Below are 24,166 nucleotides of genomic sequence, written 5' to 3' on the forward strand. Positions count from 1 at the left end.
TATGATTCCCATTTTACAGATAAGGGCACTGAGGCAGATAAAGGTTAAGTGACTTGCCCAGGTCACAGAGCTAATAAATGTCTAAAGCTGGATTTGAACTCAGATCCTCCTGACTCCAGGTCCAGTGCTTTATCTTCTGAGCCATCAGGTGTTCCCACATGGCATCTCCCTTACTGCCACTCTAGTCTCAGAGTTAGTTCTATTTTGAAGTGATGAAGCAACAGTCCCAGGAAAGTAGCCTTCCCCAGAATTCTGCAGGCTGGCACACAGTTAAAGGATCACTGAATCTCTGAGTTGGAAGCAACTTCAGGGGGTCTCCTAGACCAACCTGTGGCTGAACAAGAATTCCTTTCTAACATCCTAATAAATGATTATCCAATCTTATTTCAAAGAGCTCTAGCGAAGGGCAGCCAACCACCTCCTGAAGGAGCCAATCACACTTTTTGATGGTGTTCATTGTTAGAAGCCTCTAGGTGGTGTGGTGGGTAGAGCACTGGGCTTGGAATCAGGAAGACTCATCTTCTTGAGTTCAAATCCAGCCTCACACACTTACTAGCTGTGTGATTCTGAGCAAGTCCCTTAACTCTGTTTGCCTCAGCTTTCTCATCTGTAAAATGAACTGGAGAAGGAAATAGCAAACAACTCCAGTACCTTTGCCAAGAAAACCCCAAATGGGGTCACAAAGAGTCAGACACAACTGCATCAAGCCAAAGTTTTCAAGTACTTCCTCACATCAAGCCTGCATCTGCCTCTTTCTAACTTTCACCTCTTTACTCCTAGTTCTCTCTTCTAGGGTCAAACAGAACCAATCTATTCCCTCTTCCATGAAGACGGTTCTGAAATATTGGAAGCCAGCTATCACACATGTTCCCCCAGTCTGTCTTGTCCTGTCTAGGCTCAACATCCTGAATTCCTTTAATTAGCCCTCATATGTTATGAGCTAGAGGTCTTTCATGATACCAGTGTCTTTTTTCTCTAGGATGATCTCTAGCTAATCAATGTCCTTCCTCCAAGATGGTAACTGGAACTGAATATTATATCCCAGATGTGGTTTGTCTGGGGCAGATCAGTGCAGCAGCAGGATTACATTCTTATTTCTGGATCCTCTGCCTCTCTTAGTGCAACTTAAGATGGCAACAGCTTTTTGGCCATCTCACATCGCTGACACATTTTGAACTTGCTGTCTCATAAGACTATCAGATCTTTTTTCAGACAGATGACTAGTAATATCTCTCCCATCTTGTAACTCATGAAGTTGATTTTTTTAACCTAATTGTAAGACCAAAATTTATCCCTATTAAAGCTTAACATATTCACTTCTGCCCAGTGTTCTAACCTATCAAGAAGCTTTTGGATTCTGTTTTTCATACAATGTGTTAACATTCTCTTGGAGCTTTACATCATCTGCAGACTTGATAATCATGTCATCTATGACTTTAAGGTATTATTTAAAATATTTAATGGCACAAGACCTAGCACAGATTCCTGAGGTACTCTATTGGAGACCTTCCAGGAGGTCTGAATAACTCAGTGTGGTTAGCTCAATGGGTGGCTTTATACCCAGAGAGACAAAGAGAGCTGTAGTCCTTTACAGTCACACTAAACTATGGCAAATATACCCCCATCCACCTCTGAATATATCTATCCTGGAACAGGCTAGATAAGGTTAAACACAGGAGCTGGGAGAATTCTTTCACTGTCAGGGGCTGCATTTAATGGACCCATCAGTCATTCAGCCTACTTCTGTCTACAAGTTCACCCTCCTCCCTGATCTAACTAGACTACATCAGTCGTCTGATCCAATATCCCACCCAGTGCAGGAATCCTTTAAACAACATCATTGATGTATAGTTATTGAGTTTCTACTTAAACATTTCCACTGACACATTGCTTACAGCTTGTGGAGACAGCCTATTCCTATCTCATGGTTGGATAGCTCTAGATACTATGAAGATCTTGCTTCTATATACACATTTGAAATCTACCATTTTGCAAGCCCGCCACCCTGGCCCCCAGCCTACTTTTGGTTCTTCTTAAAGCTTCCCATCTTCACCATCAACTCTCCCTAAACCTCCATAACCTAGGCTTCTGGCCGCACCAGGGCAGTGGTAGCTGCTCTCCAGAGTTGACAATGACCTTGGGATTGCCAAATCCAGTTGATCTGGGTTTTTCCAGTTCTCATTTACCTTGACTTATACACAACCTTTGACACTGTTGAACAACTCTTTCTTCCAGACACATTTACCTTCTGTCAATTTCAGCATCTCCTAGTCCTCTCTCCTACTACTTTAAATACTCCAAGCACCTAGCTGCTAACTATGTGCAATGAAGTATGTTAGTTACTAGGAGGGATGCAGAACTAAAGAAAGCATGACTCTGACCCTCAAAGAGTTCAGGTCTTTTTCATGTGAACTTTAGTCAAATCATGTTTCTCCCATAGTACATTTGGGAAATTGATTTTTTTTTCAGCCTAAATGCAAGATTTTATGTCTATTGCTATTTAATTTCATCTTATTGGTTTTGACTCAGCGTTTCAGTCTGTCAAGATCATTTTGAATCTCAATTCTGTCATCTATCATATTAATTGTCCCTCTTAGCTTAGTGACATCTACAAATTTGATGAGCATACCTTTTATGTCTTCCTCTGTGTCACCAATAAAAAGGATTTCAATTAAGAGGAAGCAGGTATACACATATGTACACACATGTGTAGTATATGTGTATACATGTATATGCGTACATAGGCATATAATGGTGCACACGTGTATATGTGTGTTTATAAATACATGCATGAGTACATAAATATGCATATATAAATACATATTTACATGAATATGTGTATATGTACCTTGTGAGATACAAAGATGTATATATACACACATTTATCATTCCAGTCCATATGCATAAAGATATACTGCATCAGCTCACAGTATCATATATTTTTTTTTGAGGCAATTGGGGTTAGGTGACTTGCCCAGGGTCACACAGCGAATAAGTGTCTGAGGCTGGATTTTAACTTGGGTCTTCCTGACTTCAGGTTGGGTCTCTATTCACGGTGTTACCTAGCAGCCCATTAAAAATAACTCATACTATCTTTACGAACAAAATGTAGAGATTTGGGCTCTATGGCCAACGAAGTCTCTTGAAATTCTATGATTCTAAAACCAACATCTACCTCAATCCTTTTTGATGCTCTGCACAGTTAGGTCAACTCATACCGACTAAATGACCAAAGAATCATCATTAATGTATCAGAGTCAACTGGGAGACAGATCTCTAGGGAAATGTTCTAAAAATTTGTCCTTGTGCCTGCGTCGTTCAACACTGCTATCAAATGCCTGCAATGAAGCCACAGATGATGTACGCTCATCAAATTGGCAGATGGCATAAAAATCAGAAGGAGAGCTAATACTCTGGATGACAATGTTATTTTTTTTAATTCAAAAGGTTAGAAACCTGAGCTAGATTTAAATGAGTGTTTGAGCCCACATTTGAACAGGGTCTTCTTGACTCCAGGTCTAGTTACCATGATGATACCAGCCACCTCATCACACATAAGGCAGATAGACTTCAGGGGGTACTTGAATTTGGATGGGGAAAAAAAATCTTTAGTTTCACCAACTTCAGACTGGAATTTAGCATTTCCTTCAATGATGATTTTGAAATACATATTCTGAGAAGAGGTCTATAAATTCCACTGCCATAGAGGTCATGACACACACAAGAAGGACCTCTGTTTTTGGTAAACCCAACCCTCCTGAGAAATACTTCTTAACAATGAAGGACACCAAATGAAACCAATTCAAAGAAAAAAAAAACCATTGAACACCTCTATTATATAAAAGACATCACAAAGATCTTAGATCCAAAGCAAAGGTTAATGCAGTGGTTGGGGACTCCCAACAGATGATAACACTAAGAACCTAGGCAAATGCCAACACTCCTGAGAATGTGGAGACACCTTAAGAGATTAGCCTGAGATTGGAGCCATTTCCCCTGGTGTTTTCCCAATGGGGAGTCATGTTTCACTGCATGGGCCTAGGCCCCAAGCAAGAGCCCGAAGCCACCAAAAAGTGATTATATTTGGAAAATACTAGAAGGGAGGTACAAAGAGGTTGCACCAAGGGACATCCATTAATCCCAGCCTGAAATTAGTCTGACCTAAGGTCCAGAAGCCAAGAACTTCCAGTAAGTGACTCAACAAGGAGAAGAGGAAGGCAAGCATGATCAGTGATAGACTAATCCTTAGAATACAGATGGAAGCTGCAGATTGTAACAATGAGTTGGGCTTAGTTCCAACATGAGTCCAGCTCCTGGTTCTAGGCCAGAGCTGAGATCTCAGGTAAGTGCTATGGAAAAAGGCAGGGGCTGGAACCAAGCAACTCTCTGCCCAGAGATTTATACCAAGAATTCAGGGCTATCTGAACACTGGGAAAATTATAATCATAACCAACCCTATTAATTACAAAAATAATAAAAACTGCATGATAATATCAGCAGATGAAGAAAAAGCTCTTTACAACACAACACCCATTTTTGTTGAAAATATTAGAATGCATAGTAATAAATGAGCCTTTCCTTAAATGTTAAACAGCATCTAACCAAAAACTAAACATTGTCTGTAATGGAAAAGCACTAGAGGACTTTCCAATAAGATTAGGGGTAAAGGGCAGTTAGGTGGTGCAGTGGATAGAGCACCAGCCCTGAAGTCAGGAGGACCTGAGTTCAAATCCAGCCTCAGACCAAACACTTGACACTTACTAGCTGTGCGACCCTGGGCAAGTCACTTAACCCCAATTGCCAAAAAAAAAAATAAAAAAAAAAAAGATTAGGGGTAAAGCAAGGATTTTAATTGTTACCATAATCATTCAATGCAGTTCTAGAAATGCTAGTTCTAGCAATAAGCCAAGAAATAGATTGAGGAAATAAATGTAGTCAAAGAGGAAACAGAATTATCATTATTTGCAGATTTAACAATAGAGAACCCTAGTTTCAATGAAAATTAAAAGAAATATGAATAATTTCAAAAAGTTACAGCACACAAAATAAACCCACAAAAATCATCAGCCTTTCTATAATGTTAACAAAACCCAACAGGATGAAATAGATAAAGAAATTCCATTCAAAATAAATACAGAACATAGGAAATATCTTAGACTTAACCTACTAAGACACACCCATAATTTATATTGATGTCCACTAATCCATACATAAGGATCTCTATTGGTTGCATAATGACAGTGTTAAAATTTAATATTATCTATGCTTTATTGTATTTTTCCTTCTCTTGTTAAATATTTCCTTATTGGACTTTAATTCAGGCCATAATTGAGAGGATTGTGAGCTGCCTCTGGTTTAGAGTAAAGTACTTTTGCAAAACACTTTTGCAAAACTAAAAGAAAACAAACAACTGGAAAGATACTAAGTGCTCACTATTGGGTTTTGCCAATATAATAAAATCACATTACCTAAATTAATTTACAGATCTAGTTCCATTCAAATAAACAACCAAAGCTCTATTTTAAGACAACTAGACAGACTAATAACAAAATTCATATGGAAGAGCAAAAAGTTCAGAATCTCAAAAGAAATATTTTTTCAAAAGTAGGTATGAAGGAGACCAAGCAGAATTATAAAGCAATAATTATGAAGACAATTTAATACTTGTCAAAAATAGAAAAGCTGATCAATGGATAAGATTAAATAATAAAAAAAAGAAGTAATGGAACATTGGAAGCAATGGAAGAGATAGAGGTGTAGTGTTCCATAAGCTCAAGGACACCAACCACTGGGAGAAGAACTCCCAAAAATTTCTAGGAAAACTTCTGGGAAACAGTGGGGTAGAAATCAGGTTTAGGCCAACATCTCATGCTACATGTCACAACAAACTCCCAAAGGACACATGAGCTAAATATAAAAGACCATGTCATAATTAAAAATTAAAGGACAAAGGAATGAGGTAATTCACAACTATGACTAGGGAGATAATTCCTACCCAAACAAGCAATAAAGATGATCATAAAAAATAATATGGAAAATTCAATTGTATAAAATTAAAAGAAATTTGCACATTTATATAGCACTTTAAGGTTTTCAAAGCACTTTTACATGTTAACTCATTTGCACAAGAAAAGATAGATTCAGAAAGGAAACAATTGGGGAAAAAAAAAGGCTTCCTACCAAATTTCTCGGATAAAAATCTAATATCCAAGATGGATATAGATTTGGTTGAGATATATATGTACATATAATATATATATATATACACACATTTTATGTTTGTGAGTACTATTCCCCAATAGAAAGTCAAATGATATGAACAAGCAGGTCTCAAAATAAAGAAATTCAAGTCATCAACATCTCTATAAAAATGCTCCAAATCTCTAAAAAGAGAAATGCAAATTCAAACAACTTTGATATTCTCCTTTATACACATCAGATAGACAAAGATAACAAAAGTGAAAAATTGCAATTATTGGAAGGGTTATGTATGGTTGGTGGATCTGTGAACTGGTTCCACCATTCTGAAAAATAATTTGAAACTCTACTCCAAACGTCACTAAGCTGTACATACCCTTTCACACAGTGATATTGCTATTAGGAATGTATCCCACAGAGCTCAAGGACAGAAGAAAAGGATTCATCTATGCAAAACTATTTATAGTAACATTGTTTTTGTTATAGCAAAGAACTGGAGACAAAATAGGTACTCTGCAATTGGATAATAGAACAAATTGTGGTGTAAGAATGCAATACGATATTACTACACCATAAGAAACTATGAATACTATGGATTCAGAGAAATATATAAAGACTTCTATGAACTGATGCAGACTGCAATGAGCACAACCAGGAGAGTAACTGACATGATGATCACAACAAAAATGTGAGGGGAAACAACTTAAAAGCTCTGAGAACTCTGCCCAAAGCAGTGACCATGCTAAATTTTGAATGACTGATAATGAAACCCACCTCCCAATTCTTGGCATTGAGGTAATGGATTAAAGGTTTCCTTGGAGAGGCAATGCAGGAAGCCCTGGGTTCAAATCCTGCCTCTGACACATGCCATTTGTGTGACCATGGGCAAATTACCTAACATATCCATGCCCTAATCTTTGCTACCGAAAATTACAAATGAGTTAATGAAGACACTTTGCATACCAAGAGCTCATCAACATAGATGAAATCAAAAGTTTGAACCAAAAAAAGTTTCATATATATATACAAAATTAACTGCATGCATTAATTAATTATTTTAGTAGATCTTCACTCAGGTCATTCAGCAGACAGAGCTTTATTACTTTAGTTATATTACTTAAATAGACTTGAAGAATAGAAAGGATCTTATCACTCATCTAGTCTAATCTTCTTATGTTATACATAAAGAAACTGAAGGCCAGCGAAATAATGTGAAAAAAAATCACACAAAAAACTAGTGGCAGAGCTGGGGCTGGAACCTGGGGTCTTAAGAATGTTCTTGCTTTTATACAACAATAGCTTCCCTAATTTATTTGTGGATTTTAAAATTTTAGAATATGATAGAAAGTCATTACTATGACATTACTGTACTATAATGTTTCAAAAGCAGGGTACCATTTTCCTTGTGATTTGTCAATAACAGACCATTGTAAATGACACTTGGTCAGTCTATTATAATCACATAAGCACTGAATTTCAGGGATGAAAGGGACCTTTGAGACCATCTGGTTGAACGCATTTTACAGATGAGGAAAATTAGTCCCACAGAGGTTAAGTGACTTGTCCAACATCACATACAAAGTGATTAAGCTGGGACTTGAACAAATACCTTCTTATTCCTAGGCCAGACCTTCAACTTAGAAATGATAAGCAGCACTTCAGCATCTAATGCTATTACCTGGAGCAGACACTAAACATGGGCTGTGTGAGAGGATGTAACAGGGGTTCCAAGACTTCTGCCCTGCTGCAGAACTCTGCTCATTCATTCGAACGCATCCCCAGTGTGAAAATGAAGAGGAAAGACAAACAAACCACTAAAAGAGGGTTCAAGAACAATTCTATTCAACTGCATGGGGAAAAGATCTGTGCCCATTTCAAAATGATATTTTATACTTTATTTCAGTATTATTGTTAGAAGAGATGAATCCTTAAAGTATATAATGACAGATTTGGAAGAAAACAGTTTACAGCAATTTAATTTTTTAAAAAAATAGTTCCATCCCTCAAAGCATTAGGCAAGGAAGAACAAACAACTGATTGCCAGAGTACAAAATGTAGGTGGAAGCGGAGACAATCAATGTAGCTCTATTTTTGAAGTCTCCATTGACTAATTTTCCTGGGAGAACATGGAGTAGGGGAGAAAATAAGGAGTTTCTCTAGAGGCCAGTCAATTGCATCTAAATCTGGGAAAAACAAATATTACCGTGAAAGGGTTGGGCTTATTTGGCTAAAAAGGCATCACACAGTCTCACGCTCTTCCAAGGGCACTAAAATTATGATGTTGAATGACTGTAGTTATTCAGAGCCCTCATGTAAATGGCACAACATTACAGAAGCAAAATGCACATCAATTAAAATGCAAATGCCGGGATCTTCTGCAGAATTTGGCAAGCGATTAAATGGAAGTAATCAAACAGAAACTGCATTTCCTGTATTAGAAATAGAAACATACTCCACTGGGGAACTTAGAAAATTCTCCACCAATAGATAATTTTGCAATCAGATTATCATCCTCTGAACACAACTGCAGTTGAAAACTCTACTTTATTGCTAAGTGACAGAACCTGAAAGACTTTATTTACTAGGATAAGAGGGTACTATTCTTCTTGGCCCCATCCCTGGGCAGGACTAGCGTTCCGATCTGTGACAAGTTCAGGGATATAATATATGTAAAGAGTTTTGCAAACCTTAAAGCCCATACAAATTATTAGTGTTGTTGCTATTATTATTATTATTATTATTATTATTATTTGCAGGTTGAAGTCTCCCTAGTTGGAGTAGAAGAAAAGACTGTGGCTGGGGATGTTCCTAAATTGTAAGAACTGGTAATCAGGATATGATTGTTTAGGCTAAGGTGCAAAAGACAGAAAATCATCATGCCTAGAAAAAATGCAGAGTCAAGATCAAGATCAAGATCAAGAATAAAATTTGATAGAGTAAAAGAAGAGACATAGCCTAGGGTCAGAATGCAAGTTCTATAAGGAGGTGAACAACAATGTCTAAGTTTGATAAAGCATTTCCTGATTTTACCATGGGAGCAGCTAGGTGGTGCCATAGTGCACAGAGCACTAGGCCTGGAGTCAGGAAGACTCATCTTCCTGAGTTCAAATCTAGCCACAGACATTTACTGACTGTGTGACAAGTCACTTAACCCTGTTTATCTCTGTTTCTTCATCAGTAAAATGAGCTGGAAAAGGAAATGGCAAACCACTTCAGTATCTTTGCCAAGAAAACCCCGAATGGGGTCACAAGGAGTTGGACATAACTGAAAAAATGACAGAACAAGGACGAGAAACTTTACCATGCTCAACTTTCTATGGGTTTTTAATGCCTGTCCATATAAAGCTGCCTTCCAAATATCTCTAGGTGTGTTGTATCTGGATGGCTGCTATCATCTTCATTATTCTCCATGGTAATAATCATTTCTAAGCAATAGTGCATACAGATTTGAACTATTTTAACAAAAACATGGCAACAACAGGTCTTAAAATCCCCTTTCTTAATATTCTTCCCACTCATCTTATCCACCCAAAGGCGAACTTTTGGTGGGGGTGGAAATCTATGTGTATCTGTCTAAAAATAGATTATCTGAACCAATTGTTCGTACCCCAGTCTATATTTATATTGCTGACACCACTTAGAACCATAGGGTTCACTAACTCGATAAATTCCTACCTACTTGGAACTGTCCCAAACACAAGGCAATCAAGTCTCTCTAATGTGAACTGCCCTCCCAACTTAATCTCCTGATCCCTGACATCCTTAACAACTGTTCTCAGCACAAACCTCCTTTCCCCTTTCCCTCCCCATTGTGTTGACATCTCTCTCACACATCCTGCCTTTCCACTAGCTGACCCCCATGCCTGGAATGCTCTTCACACTCATCTCCGTGACTCTGTTTATTTCTACAAATCACACCTCAAATATCACTTTGTACATGAAGTCATTTCTGATGCTCCCAACTGCTTTTGCCCTGCTTTCCTCAACTCCCTGGATTTATTCTCTTCATATTTATTCCCATGTATTTATATAGGCACTCATCTACCCCCTTTACAATGTAAACTCTTTGAGAGTAAAGATTGTTTCATTCTTTGTATTTCTTTCCCTAGTCCCCAGCAAAATGTTATATCTCAATGGTGTTGCTGGAAGAGAGAAATTCTTAAAGATTATAATGACAGATTTGAAAGAACACAGTTTATAGTAATTTAATTTTTAAAAAAAAAGTTCCATCCCTCAAAGTATTAAGCAAAGAATGAGCAAGTTTTTGATTACCAGAATGCAAAATGGAGATGGATGTGAGGACACTTAGTAGGTACTTAATAAATGTGTGTTGATTGAGAGGATATTTTTACAGTATAAAGTGTACTATACTTGAAATCAGCAGAAACCTGGGTTCAAATCCCACTTTTGGCATTTAATAGTTCTGTAATTATGGGTAAGTCACTTAATTTCTCAAGATCTCAGTTTCCCCATGTGTGAAATGGCTATAATAATACAAGTAATGCTGTTGTGCCAGTCAAATGAGATCTAAAGTATGTAAGGTGCTTTGCAAGCCTTGAAATGCTATAGAAATGTCAACTACGAATATACCTATCCACGTCAGTCTTAACTTTCCCCAGTTCCCATCTCCCTTTGCCCACCCCCTTCCACTGTGCCCCCTGGAAGCCCTGACTTCCCCACCCCCATATCCATTATCAAGAAATCACTTTCAATAGGGATTTCTTCCTACATTTCTTCCACCTCCTCTCCCTACCTAGCAGCTGGTTTTCCCCTGAGGATGCCATGCCCCTTGCCACCCTCTCAAATTCTTGCCTCTTCCCTCGCCCTCTAAGTTCAAAGGAGGCCAATTTAAAAGTCAATCTAGACAATTTGGATTAAGTTTTTCTAAAATCCTAAGGAAAGTTCCATAGGGGCCAGGTGGAGTGTATGCATTTCAGGAGAGAATAATAAGAAGGGGGTACCATGTGGAGCAGGAAAATGAAGGAAGTAAAAATTCTTCTACAATACAAATGTTGAGGGCTATGATTCTCTGGGACTGGCGGTGAAACAACATTCCCTCAGATTTTGGGATTAGGTAAGTAAAGATTGCTAGATTTGTCAGCAACATATTTCAGAAACATCTGTACCACCTGTACAGAACTTCAATGCTAGAGGTAAAGGGAGTTGGCTAATAAGGCCTTACTGTTTGATTTTCATGCAGTGATGATTGGATTTGCCATCATGACTTTAGATTAAAAACTCAATCCCCAGTCTGGGCTACCAACAAAACAGCCCCTGCAAATTGGGGAGGTTCAGAGGTTAATAAGACTGTGAAATACAAGTCAGAAGTTCACAATAATGGGACCACAGGAATTGGAGTGTTAGGAGGGTGGCCACTCTGTCCTCCTCTCTAAGGTCCTGGCATTTCCAAAATGAACTATTTGACCGGGTAATCAGAAACCTAAATTTTTTGTTGCATAAGACAGAAAATGTGTGTGTGTGTATACATATACATTATATATATATATATGTATACACACACACATATATACACATACATATATACACATATACATACATACATATACATACATACATACACACATACCTGCTGAGGTGGAAATTTAAAATTTGCAGGTAACACTTGATAAATATCAGTGACTTAGCTTATTTGAAGTTTAAATGTTCATGAGTATGAGTGTTTGTATAAGGCAAAAGATGATGGAGAATTAGTACAGGTTGGAACCCAAGAGATAGCTGCCTCTGATTTCTACAGATGGTTGAGAATTCTAGTTATTTTCAATTCAATTCATAACAGGCATTAAGGAACTACTATGTATATTACTCTATGCTTAGCACTTTTGTAAAGGGTTTTTCCCAATTTTTTTTCTAAGTTGATAGCCCAGAATTTCTACCTATGCCATTTCTCTATCCAAATTATGATTAGGTTGGGTTATTTTCAGGAGCAATTATATCAGCCTAATGGAGCATATTTTCAAATTGTATAAGAGATTTACAGGAAAAGCTTTACCACCTTGTTTATTTCCCTAATGACAAGTTACAGGACATGGAAAAAATATGTTCAATCATATGAAGACTGGGCATGGGCTGGAAAGTGGAGGTAGAAAGGTTCAAACAATCAAAGTGACAGCTATCAATCACTTTGATATTATGCAGTTACCATTCTTAGCAGATCTTCAAAATAGTCTCATTTCATTGGAATAGTCAGTCATAGGATAACAGCTCTAAAGTTGGAAGGGACCGCACAGGGGACCCGGTCCAACTTCTTCTTTAAAGAGATGAGGAATCTGGGTCGTAGGTCAAGTCAAACAGATACTAAGCATCCAAGGCAGGATTTGAACCCAGGCCCCCTGAATCCATATACAGCATCCTCTCCGCTAAACTACAATGGCTCTGACAATTACTAGCTTTGTGACTTTGATAGATCACCTTACCTTTCTGAGCCTCGGTTTCTGCACCTGTAAAATGAAGGTTTGGACTAAATTATCCCTAAAGTCTCTGCCATCACTGAGATTCAGAATTCTTCCCATTATGGGAAGTCTGGTTGTATCACACATTAAGGCATTGTATTCAGAGCAGCTAGGTGGAGCAGTGAACAGTGTGTGAGGCCTAGAGTCAAGAAGATGAGTCTTCCAGAGTTAAAATGTGGCCTCAGACATTTACTAGTTATGTGACCCTGGGCGAGTCCCTTCACCCTGTTTGTCTCAGTTTCCTCATCTGTAAAATGAGCTAGAAAAGGAGATGTTAAACCACTCCAATATCTTTGCCAAGAAAGCCCCAAATGGGGTCACAGAAAAATTGGACATGACTGAAAATGACTAAACAATAACAAATTCAGAGCCTTGATTTTATCCAAGACTGAAGAACCTGAAAATAGTTTGCCCATCAGAAGATTATGTAATGGTTTTATTACAGCTACTACCACTGGTGTGGGAAGTGAGCCTGGATGACCTCTAACTTCCCTTCTGAATCTGCGGTTCTCTGATTCTCCACTTTTATAATCAAGGTCAGGCTGGGAATACAGTGTCATAAAGAGGGCGCTGGGGAGTTACCATTATGTTGTCTTTTAAATGAAGAAATTGGGATACCTCATAAAATGCAATCAATCCAGCCACCGCTTTCAGGGAGATGGTTTGATTAATGCAGTAAGTGGTTAAAACCATAGATGTTTCCAATGCCATGTAAATTAGCTTCCTAATCACAGAAGGCCCATTACTCTATTCTGGGCTTTTAAAAGCAGGCCCCTTCCGAACAACCTGCGTGGGCTGGAATCATTTTCCCTCTGCTTTCATGCTCAGCTCTTACCCAATCACCAGGATGCCCTCCAGGAGGTTCGTTGTTAAAACTCCAAACAGACTCTCAGTTGCGCCTCATTTTTGTGTTTGTTGTGTGGAAGAAAAGTTCCTGTGTGTACAGTTATTAATGATTGTATTTATATACCAATATTTAGTACTGCTTGCAATTAAGCAGCTCTGCTTTCAAAATATGACTAATTAGATGGGTTGTGTTGGCATTAAAGCTTCGGCACGGAACACAAATCATTGGCACAGAGATTGCCCCTGCCAACACAGAAGCCAGATGCGCAGTGACAGGAAGTAGCTCACCTCCTGCATATTTCAAGGCCTAAGAGCGTTTTGGCTGAGGCCAGGGTGAGGGTGAGCAGGCAAGGGAGGGAGATGAGGAGAAATAGGAACACAACCACGATGTGTCGTTTGTATTGGGAAAGTGAACTGAGCTCCCCAGCCAAAGGATTCTCATGACCTAGGAAAAAGACCCCAAGGCAAACTGACTGCATAATCTACAACTCCGATATTTCTTGGAAGAGTGGGAGACAGTGGCAGCAGAAAAATTTCTGAAATAGCAGTGAGGAGTAATAAACACAAGTCAACTTCTCCTGATTTCCTGAATTTGGCCATTGACCAAAGGAGAATTTGACAGTCTGCAGATTTTCCCTGGGCCACACCATTTCCTTCTGTCTTAAAAAGGGTCATTCTTTCTATCCATTATTTGTCAAATAATCATACCCCCTCCCCAACCCCAAGCCATCTACCCTATGCACATGACCATTATAGTTCACAAAATGTCCGAGTGAGAACCCAGAAGACCTGGATCCAAATCCTAGCTCTGCTATGTGACTTGGGGCAAGCCATTTCAACCCCTCTAGACCTCACTTTCCTCAGTAAAATGAGGCCCCCCAAGCCTCTTCAAGCTCTAAGTCCTATGATCCTTTGATACTACAGACGATTGTGCCCAATTCAATTTTTACAGGTGAGAAAACTGAGGCCCAGAGAGATCATCTGACTTGAATTCATGTAGCTAGCTATCCAGAAGGAAGAACCTGGAAGAACACGCAGAGGATTCCTTCCATTTACTTTAATTCAACAAACATTTACCAAGGACCTATGCTAAAGTATTATGTTAGCCTGAGAATTAGAGATAAACTGAGAAAATTCTCTGCTCTCAAGGACCCTATATTCTACTGCGGGGAGACAGAAGCACATGGAAAATTGATAAATAAATACAATAGAATTTGAGCTCTAAGAGATCATTAACAAACTAGATGCATCAGGAAAGGCTTTATAAAGGAGGTGGCATATGACCTGAGCTTTTAAAGAAGCTAAGAATTTTAAGACATGAAGGTAAGAAGGGAGGACATTCCAATCACAGCTTGTGCAGAGGCGCACAGGTGGGAGATGGGATGCTGAATGGAGAACCGCAAATAGGCTTCTTTGGTGGAATGAAGAGTGCATGAAAGGGAGCGTAAGACAAGATCAGTCTGGAAAGATTGACTGGAGCCAGAATGGGAAGCATTGTAAAAGCTAGATTGAGGGTTAGTTTTTGTTTTGTAAAATTTTCCTAGAGAGAGCCACTGAAGACTTTTGACAGGGGAGTGACAAGCTCAGACCTGTGCTTTGGGAAGCTTATTTTGGCAGGTGTGTGCAAGGTGGGCTGGAGAAGGCAGAGCCTAGAAGGAAGGAAGGAAATGAGTAGACTCCTCCAATGATCTAGGAAAAAGGTGAAGAGGATATGAACGTGGGTGGTGATAAAAGATATAACTGAGGTAGAATCAACAAATCTTAGTCACTGAGGAAATGTGGACATTGCAAGAGAGGGAAAAGTTAAGGATTATAATAACAACCACAACATCATCATCATCGTCATCATCATCATCATCATCATTATGACAGCTTTTATATGTCATTTTAAGGTTTGCAAAGAACTTTATAAAAACTATCTCATTTCATCCTCACAACAACGCTGAAAGATAGATAGTTATTATTAATGAAGATGACTGAGGAGACAGGTTAAGTGATTTGTCCAGAGTCATACAACTAGCATCTGAGGCTAGATTTTGAACTCAGGTCTTCCTGAATGCAAGTCTCACGCTACCCATTGGACCACTTGGTTGCCCAAGGATGAATACAAGGCTGTGAACCCAAGTGACTAGAAGGATGGTGGTGGTTCCTATTGAAATGATTCACTTTGAAGAAGCAGGTTTTGGAGGAAAGACAATGACTTCTGTTTTAGGCTGGTTGAAACTGAGATAGATATGTGATATACATGTTAAGCAAGTAGTAGGTGGCGTAGCTAGGATTTAAGAGATTTGACTTGCATGTGTAGATGTAGGAGTCATCTGCATAGAGATAACAACTGAACCCAGGGAAGCTGCTGATGAGGCCTCCATCGAGAAAATACAGAGGGGCAGCGAGGTGGTGCAGTGGATAGAGCACCAGCCCTGGATTCAGGAGGACCTGAGTTCAAATATGGCCTCAGACACATAACACTTACTAGTTGTGTGACCCTGGACAAGTCACTTAACCCCATTGCCTAGCAAAAAAAGAAAAGAAAAAGAAAATATAGAGAAAGACAAGAGTGCCCAGGAAAGAGCATTGGAGGATGCCTGCATTTAGCAGGTGAGAGAAAGAGGATGATCCAGAAAGGAGATTGAGGAGAAGTGTGATATGTGGGAGGAGAATCATGACAGAGCACTGTTACAGAAGTCAAAGAATGAGGAGGACAGAGTTGTTGGATGTGTCCAGAGATGCACAGGGTAGAGAAGGATGAGAAGTGAAGAAAAGTCATGGGACTGAGCAGTAAAGAGATCCTTGGTAACTTTCGGGACAGCAGTTTCATTTGAGTGATGACCATATTGCAAGCAGTTGAGAAATGAATGGGAGGTTAGAAATTGGAGGCAACAAGTATAGATGACTTCTAATGGGAGACCAGCAATTAAAGCAAGGAGACATACAGCACCATAGCTTGAGGGAGTTGGCAGAGTTAAGTGAAGGTTTGTTTGTTTTTTGAAAAAATGAGAAAGACTTAGGAATGTTTGCAGGCAACAGGGGAAGATCCAGGAGGTAAGGAAAGATTGACAATGAGAGAAGAAACTACTGGAGGGGCATGTTCTTGGAGGCTGAAGGAGATGGGATCAAATAGGGCACAAATGGAGAGATTGGCTGTGACAAAAAGAAGGACCACCTTTTTTCATCAGAGAAGGAGACATTGGACACATACTCATTTTGCCATTTAGAGACACTGCCCGTTTGAAAACTAATACAGATTGTAAAGAGTCACTCCTTGAATTGATAATTTATGAAATTATGGAATGAGCGCAGGCACATCTAGCTCTTTGGTTAGTTACTGGGAAAGACCATGACGGGCAGTGGGAAAGGGGGTGGCAACCACACTTTAATATGGCACAGAAGGTTCAGAGACAAGTGATGGAAGGGGTGCAGAGATAGACAAAGTGGCTCAGGGCAGAGGAAATGGGATGGTGGAGGAAAGCAGTCAGTGTGAGGAGAAGGATGGGGAGGGGGAGAGGCAGAAGTATCACTCCTGTTAACATAGATTAGAATTGGGAGTCACTAAACAGCATGGACCCAATGGAGATATAAGAGGGCTTGGGTGGGCAGGAGTTTGAAGTCTCATTTTGATAGTTCTTTTTTTTTTTTTTTCGGAGAAAACAGACCAACTCCTATCTGTGCCACCTTGGGGTTAGTTCATTAACATAACCAAATCAAACTTCAAAGTCGTCATCTCAAAGTCATCAGCACCTTTTTGATGTTCTGCGGGTCTGGAACCATGGAGATTTGGAATTTGTCTGAGATTTACATATCATAGGACCAGAAACCTCGACAACAGCTCCTAGAGGCCTTCCCCTGATTCAGCACATATTATCAGGATGTGAATTTTGGTCAATATATGATCCACTTTGTAAATTATGCACCTTTGATCTTTGGGGCAGTTTGTACGTGACTTCCAGATTCTTCTGGGCAATCTTATTTCCTGCTACTGCCCCTTTTACTCACTACCCTTACTATCCTGACTGAAGGGAGGAAAAGGAAGATACTGGAACAAGATACAATTTTAACACAACCTTTATTAGCAAAACCTTTTTTTTGCCTTAACTTTGGAAGTATTGACACTTGAAAGGCTTAAGGAATTGAGGACTGAACTTTAATCTTCTGAGATTAATCTTTCTAGATTAATGTAGCACTAGAAACACACAAAGATTCACTTTCTTTAAGTGATTTACAGAGCTCAAATTCTAGAAGTCTGATTAGGCAGGGCCCTCTCTGGGCTGGCTATCAAGAGCCAGCTAAGTTATCTGGAAGCAAATGTGAAAAATTCAAGCTTTAGGGCTTTGTGAATTTGTAAAACACTTACAGGATTTTTCCCTATACCAATTAGATAAATCATGCGAATTTTATACCTCTCAAAGTTTGGCAGCTTTTATTATAATATCAAGCAGTTTCCGTATTTCATTTTAGATTGTTAACTCAGACTTTGGGATCTGGTACCTTTTTAAGTGGGCGTGAAGTCAGTGCTAAGAAGATGCTATTCCCATCAGTCAGTTATTCAGTCAATAAGCATTTATTAAGCACCTATTATGTGAAGTTCACAGTCTAATGGGAGGGATGATGTGAAAATATCTGTGTACAAACTTCAGTATGACAGACAGTTGGGGGGTTGAAAAGGGGAGGTGAGGTGAGATAAGAACCGATAAAGGGAGCAAAAAGGGAAACCAATATTTTTACTGCCCATTCTTTGTACCTGCTTTGCAAATCAATTGGTAAATTGCCCTCCCACTCAAGAGGTAGGAAACTGCTATTACCAAGGTTACCAAAATGACCACTGGCTTGCCTCCTTTCACCCAACTGGGATGTGGTGGAATGAGCTCTGGACTGGGAGTCAAAAGACCTGGGTTGAGTCCAAGATCTGCCATTGGCTATCTCTGTGACTTTGGCCAAGGCTCTTAACTTTCCTTAGACTCAGTTTTATAATCTGAAAAATGGGGATGGTAATACTTACCTTACCTAACTCAAGGGCTCTTGTAAGAACCAAATGAGATTCTGTAGGAAAACACTTTTACATCCTATAAATGAGTATGCAAATGTGAGCTATTATTACAATTATGTTCTGTGTTCTAAGGCTACTTTAAGCCTTTGGCAAACTCATCTACCTATGTTAAAGCTAATTTGTGAGTCACAGAATGTCAGGGCTGAAAGATATAGACTATCCTATCTTAACTCTTCACTTTACAGATTAAAAAAAAGGTCCAAAGAAATAAAGTCACTTGTCCAAGGTCATAGCAATGAACAATCAGCAGAGATGGGTTTGAAGCAAGGTCTTCTGTCCCCAAATGTAGTACCCATTGTATCACACCATACTGCCTCAACACTAACTTTGGCCTGTTAAGATGACAGAATTCTCTAAAATTATTCTTTTAAAAGGAGATATTCACTGAAAAACACTGGTAATTGTTTGGATGGGACCACTGGTATTCTAGGTAGGTATTTTGTTGTGATGTCAGTCCTTTGGATATGAAAATACCGGAACTTAGCAGTAGTATGTTCGTTCAACCTTTCATACTATTCATTACTTACAAAATTTATTAAGCACCTACAATATATAGAAAACTAAGGTAGGCATGATGGGAAGCTGTTGTTCAATCACTGTGTCCAATTCTTCGTGACCCCATTTGGAGTTTTCTTGGCAAGGGTATTGGACTGGTTTGCCATTTCCTTCTCCAGCTCATTTCACAGATGAGGAACTGAAGCAAACAGAGCTAAGTGACTTGCCCAGGGTTACACAGCCAGTCCACATTTGAGGCCAGACTTGAATTCAGGAAGATGAGTCTTTCTGACTCCAGGCCCAGAATTCGATCCATGGTGCCACTTTCCTGCCCTAATGATGGGAAATATAAATATATAAACCCCCAAAGTATACAATCCCTACTGTCTTAGAGTTATAGTCAAATAGTAGAATATGATATAAAGACAGCTATAAGATATAAAAATAACTATATGCAATATTACATTACTTTACAGAATTATCAAAACCAAGTGATTGACACGTGCCAGAAATTAGACCCAAGGACCAAATATTAGATCTATCACTTTTTTTAAAAATTTTTTGTTGAGGCAATTGGGGTTGAGTGACTTGCCCAGAATCACACAGCTAGTGAGTGTTATATGTCTGAGGCTGGATTTGAACTCAGGTCCTCCTGACTTCAGGGCCAGTGCTCTATCCACTGCACCACCTACCTGCCCCTAGACCTATCAATTATAATTTATAGGACCAGGATTTAGACTCAATAACCTACAAAGTCTTAGCTTTCCATTGATGATCCTTTGACACAAGGAAGAAGGTCATTCCCAAATAGGGACCTCAGTGAACACTTCCCAGAAAAGGTGGTTTGAGGTGTATTGTCTAAAGTGATGATGGGTTTGCACTAAGCTCTCCACCATTCATGAGCCTGGGAAACTGGAAGGAGGAGTGGGCCATACACTGTCATGTGATATTGGGAGGGGTGATATTGGGGGTCAGATATGTCAGGAAAAGACTGATATAAAAGCACGACGTATGAGTAAAACATTAGTGTTCAAAATAAACGAACAAGTCAGTGGCAAGGCTGGCGGGGACTGTTCCCCAGGTCTTCAACCTCCCGTGCAGAGCTCTCCACCACACCACACTCGTGAGAGGCAGGGCAAGGAAACCACACCCCAGACCCCACAGTTCCTGGATAAGCCACTTATTACATCATCAAACAGCATAAATGAAATTCCCGAGGTGTCAAATAAGGGGGCTGGATGAACAGATTTCCAAGGTGTCTTCCAAGTCTAAACCCTTAAACTTAAAAAGAAAAAAAAAACAGAGAGGCTAAAAGGGGAACAGTTAAGTAGTCATTTCCATATCGTTCATCTGGAGATGAGGAAAATCAAGAAAAAGGTTTGGGTGCATGATACACCAATTTCTTTCTTTTTCTTTTTTTTGGTCATTGCGATTTTGCAAAGCAATGCCCACGATGTTTCAAAAACTAGGAAGAATAAAAAATAGGCAATCCAGAGCATGAGGCACCAAGATCCCCTCAGAAAACCAAGTTAATAACCTGGGAAGTGATAGCAAGTTCATCACTGTCATCTATTCTGGAGCAAAGGGACGAGCAAAAGAGAAAAACACTGTAACCAATCAATGTTGGACCAACTTTAGTAACAGTTCCCTGGTTGCAGGCAGATTTCTCTGCCAGGGAGGAGTGTCTGGCAGGGACCTTGTAAGACTGGCTACTTTGTCTCCCTCAGACTATGGTAGAAGAAAAAATAAAATATTTTTAAAAAGAGCTTTGATTTCCTTGTGTTGTCCTACTCGTAAGCCTGGAGTCAGATAGGGCTGTTGTGTTTATGCTGAACATGGAGCACTAATAAGCTTGGGGACTAGACAGCTTCCTTCACCTGCTGGGCCATGGTTTGGGTTCTGGCTTTCCCATCCCCCATGCAGTCCTTCTACTTCACATTCATGATGTCCTCACCTTCCTTCCCCTCATCTCCATCTCCTTTTTAAGGAGTGGGAATGATGGGGGAGGGTGGGAGAAATAAAAACAGTAAGTTTGTTACTCATTCCCAGAATGAGTAAGACCTCATTCCCAGCAGAAAGTGATAAGGATAGTATGTCCCTCTGCCCCCAACATCTTGGAACTAGTGGGATGAAATTGTAGGATGCTGCAGCTGGAAAGCACTTTAGAGGGCATCTAGTGGCCTCTCCTCATTTTTGCAGACGAGGAAGCTGAAACCCAAAGAAGGGAGAGGATTTACCATGGGTCACGTAGCTAATAAGAGGCAGAGCCTGGATTTGAACCCAAGTTTTCTGATTCTAAGACCACAGATCTTTTTACTAAGCCACATAGCCTCAAATGGGAGTAGGGGGAAAGACTTGGGATTCCATATCCCTGGTGTTACATGGGAGAGAACTCATAGCTGATTACTTAGTATTGGTACAACTACCAGTGAAGGCATAATACAGGGCCTGGGGCATCACAAAGTTGGGGCATTTTTGTGTGTGTGTGTGGGTTGGGGGCTTGGGAACGGAGAGTAGGATCTCCTTACTAAACTTTCTTTGGAGAGGAATTCTAAATTATACCAGTGCTACCAGATAACATAGTACAATAGAAGTCAAAAGATGGCCTCGATTCAGGCCTAGTGTGATATCAATGCTCTTCTGTTTTTGCATAAGTTACTCAATCATTCTAAGCCTCAGTTTCTTCATCTGTAAAGGAGCTACTACTATCTGCCCTGTCTGCCTTACATGACTGTTGTAAGAATCAAATGTGATTTTATCCATATCTATCTATATGAAAGTGTTTCGAAAACTATGAAATGCAATATCAATGTCAATTCATTATTGAGGGTGGGAGGGAGGAAGAGAGGGAAGGGGGAGAGAAAAGGAGAGAAGGAAGCAGAAAGTGATAGAGGAAAGGAGAAAGAGAGAGAAGGAGAAAGAGTAAAGGAGGAGGAGAGAGAGGGAGGCAGAGAGGGAAGGAGAAAGTGATGGAGGGAAAGAGGAAGGGAGGAAAGGACCCCTTGAGAGGCCAAATGGTGCAGTGGAAAAAGTGTGGAATCTGGAGTCCAAGAAGCTGGGTTCAATCTGTGCTCTGCCATTAAGTTGCTAGATCTTGTCTTGGGGAAGTCTTAACTACTCTGGGCCTCAGATTCCTTACCTATAAAATGACAAGGTTGGAGTAGATGATCTGTAAGGTTCCAGCACAAAATTCAAGATCCTCTGATTCATCTTGGGTGCCAACTGCATGACCCTTGAGAAGACAGATTTTATATTATATGTGCCTGCTAGGCAAGGGTTCAGAGCCATCTTCAGTTGATTTTCTTACTTTCAGACCCTAAGATGACAGCAGTGTTGAAGACAGTGTATCTGTGTCAATAAATAGGTTTCTAAGACATTACCTACAGGGACTAGCCACAAAATGCTTATTATGCACGCCACCAGACATAACTGTTTTGGACGTAGAGATAGAGCGCTGATGTTTCATGTTCATGCTCAATCAACTGATCTCCAATTCCTCCCCATGCCCCTCCCCCCACCACATGCACATACAATTCAAACCTAACTGTGTCAGCTCAACTCAACTCCACAAGCCTTTATTTCACAATCACCATATGTAAAGCACTATCTGGGCACTAGGGAAAATATGGACAAATGAGTCCCAGTCAAGTTGTGTGTAAAATGGAAGACAATCTCAACATGTCCACCCATCTCACAGAGATCCAAGGCCACCCAGTCTGTGTACAGGATTAGAGAGGTCAAAAGCTTTGCTGAGGTGGATAAAAATAGTCCAGCTACAGTACAGCTCCCACGGTCCTCACCCGAAGACAGGCCGGCCCTGAGATGTGGCAGAATGAGGTAGCTGAAGCCCCTTGAGTCCAACTTAAAAATGAACTATCTTCTCTTCAGTCAGAATCACATCTCACAGACACAAAGGTCATACAGACCACAACTCTCAGAAAGGGCTGACGGTATGTGCGTAGGAGGCAAAACAGAGTTTTCCAAAAAATGAAAAAAATACTGAGTTATCAGTCTCTTTGCTTCTTCCCTCTTCCCTCCTTTCCCCTCTTCTCTCTTTTTCTTCATTCTCCTCTGTTTCTCTCCCACCTCTTTCCCTCCTTATCACTCTTCCTATCTGTTTCCATTTCCCTCTTCCTTTTATCTGTGTTCTCCTCTCTTCCCTCTGTCTGTCTCTCTCTCCTTCTCTCCCCTCCCCTTCTCACCTGCCTGTCTTTCTCTTTTTTTCTGCCTCCTTTATCACTCTCCCTCTCTCTTTTCTCAGTCTTTTCCCCCCTCCATCTCCACCTCCCTATTGTTCGTGTTTCTCTCCCTTCTCTATGTATCTTTTTTCTGCCTCCCTTCTCTCTCCTCTCAGCCCCTCTCCTCTTTTTCCCTTCTATACTTGATTCAATTCTCAAGTCAAAGGAGATTTCACTAAACCTCAGTAAAATTAAAATATTCAATTTGCCTCATAACCAAGATGAGAGCAGAAACACCCTATATTTTTATAGCACCAACAAACATTTATTAAGCACCTACTACGTATAGGGCAGGGACCTGTGCTAGGTGGTTTCATAAAGATGAAAGAAGACACATTTCAGGCTTTCATGGAGCTTACAACCTAGAAGCATCTCAGCATTCTATCATAATATCCTGAGAGATAGTACAACTCACAGAATTGTTTCCACAATTTCTCAAATTTCAGACCAGATTGCTAAGGAAGAAAGAAGAGTGGTAAATAAAAGAAGGGAAATAACATCTAGCTCTATACACACACACACAAACACACACACGCACACACTTCTCTTTCTCCCTCTGAAAGGGAAGGAGTTGCTGGTAGGTAGAGAAAATACCCAGTGGATGTATTATGGCCGTGATAATTCTGCCCCCCCTGTGTATTGGAGGGCAGGAGCAGCCAATTCAAACCCTGAGGAGAAGTAAGCACTATGCTTCAGCAAGGTTACCAGAGGAGAGGCCTTCAGGCAGAACTTTCATGTTTTCAGGGCTCCATTATAGTTTTCAGAGCCTACACATATGAGTTAGCAGGGAGGGCAGAGGAAGGACTCTTAGCTGAAGCTTACTTAGCCAATGAGGTAGACTTGTATACCATTGCTCAGTAATCTCCTTTTCTTCA

Source organism: Vombatus ursinus, unplaced genomic scaffold (genome assembly GCF_900497805.2).
Source record: "Vombatus ursinus unplaced genomic scaffold, bare-nosed wombat genome assembly UNPS02014820.1, whole genome shotgun sequence".
Taxonomy (NCBI): Eukaryota; Metazoa; Chordata; class Mammalia; order Diprotodontia; family Vombatidae; genus Vombatus; species Vombatus ursinus.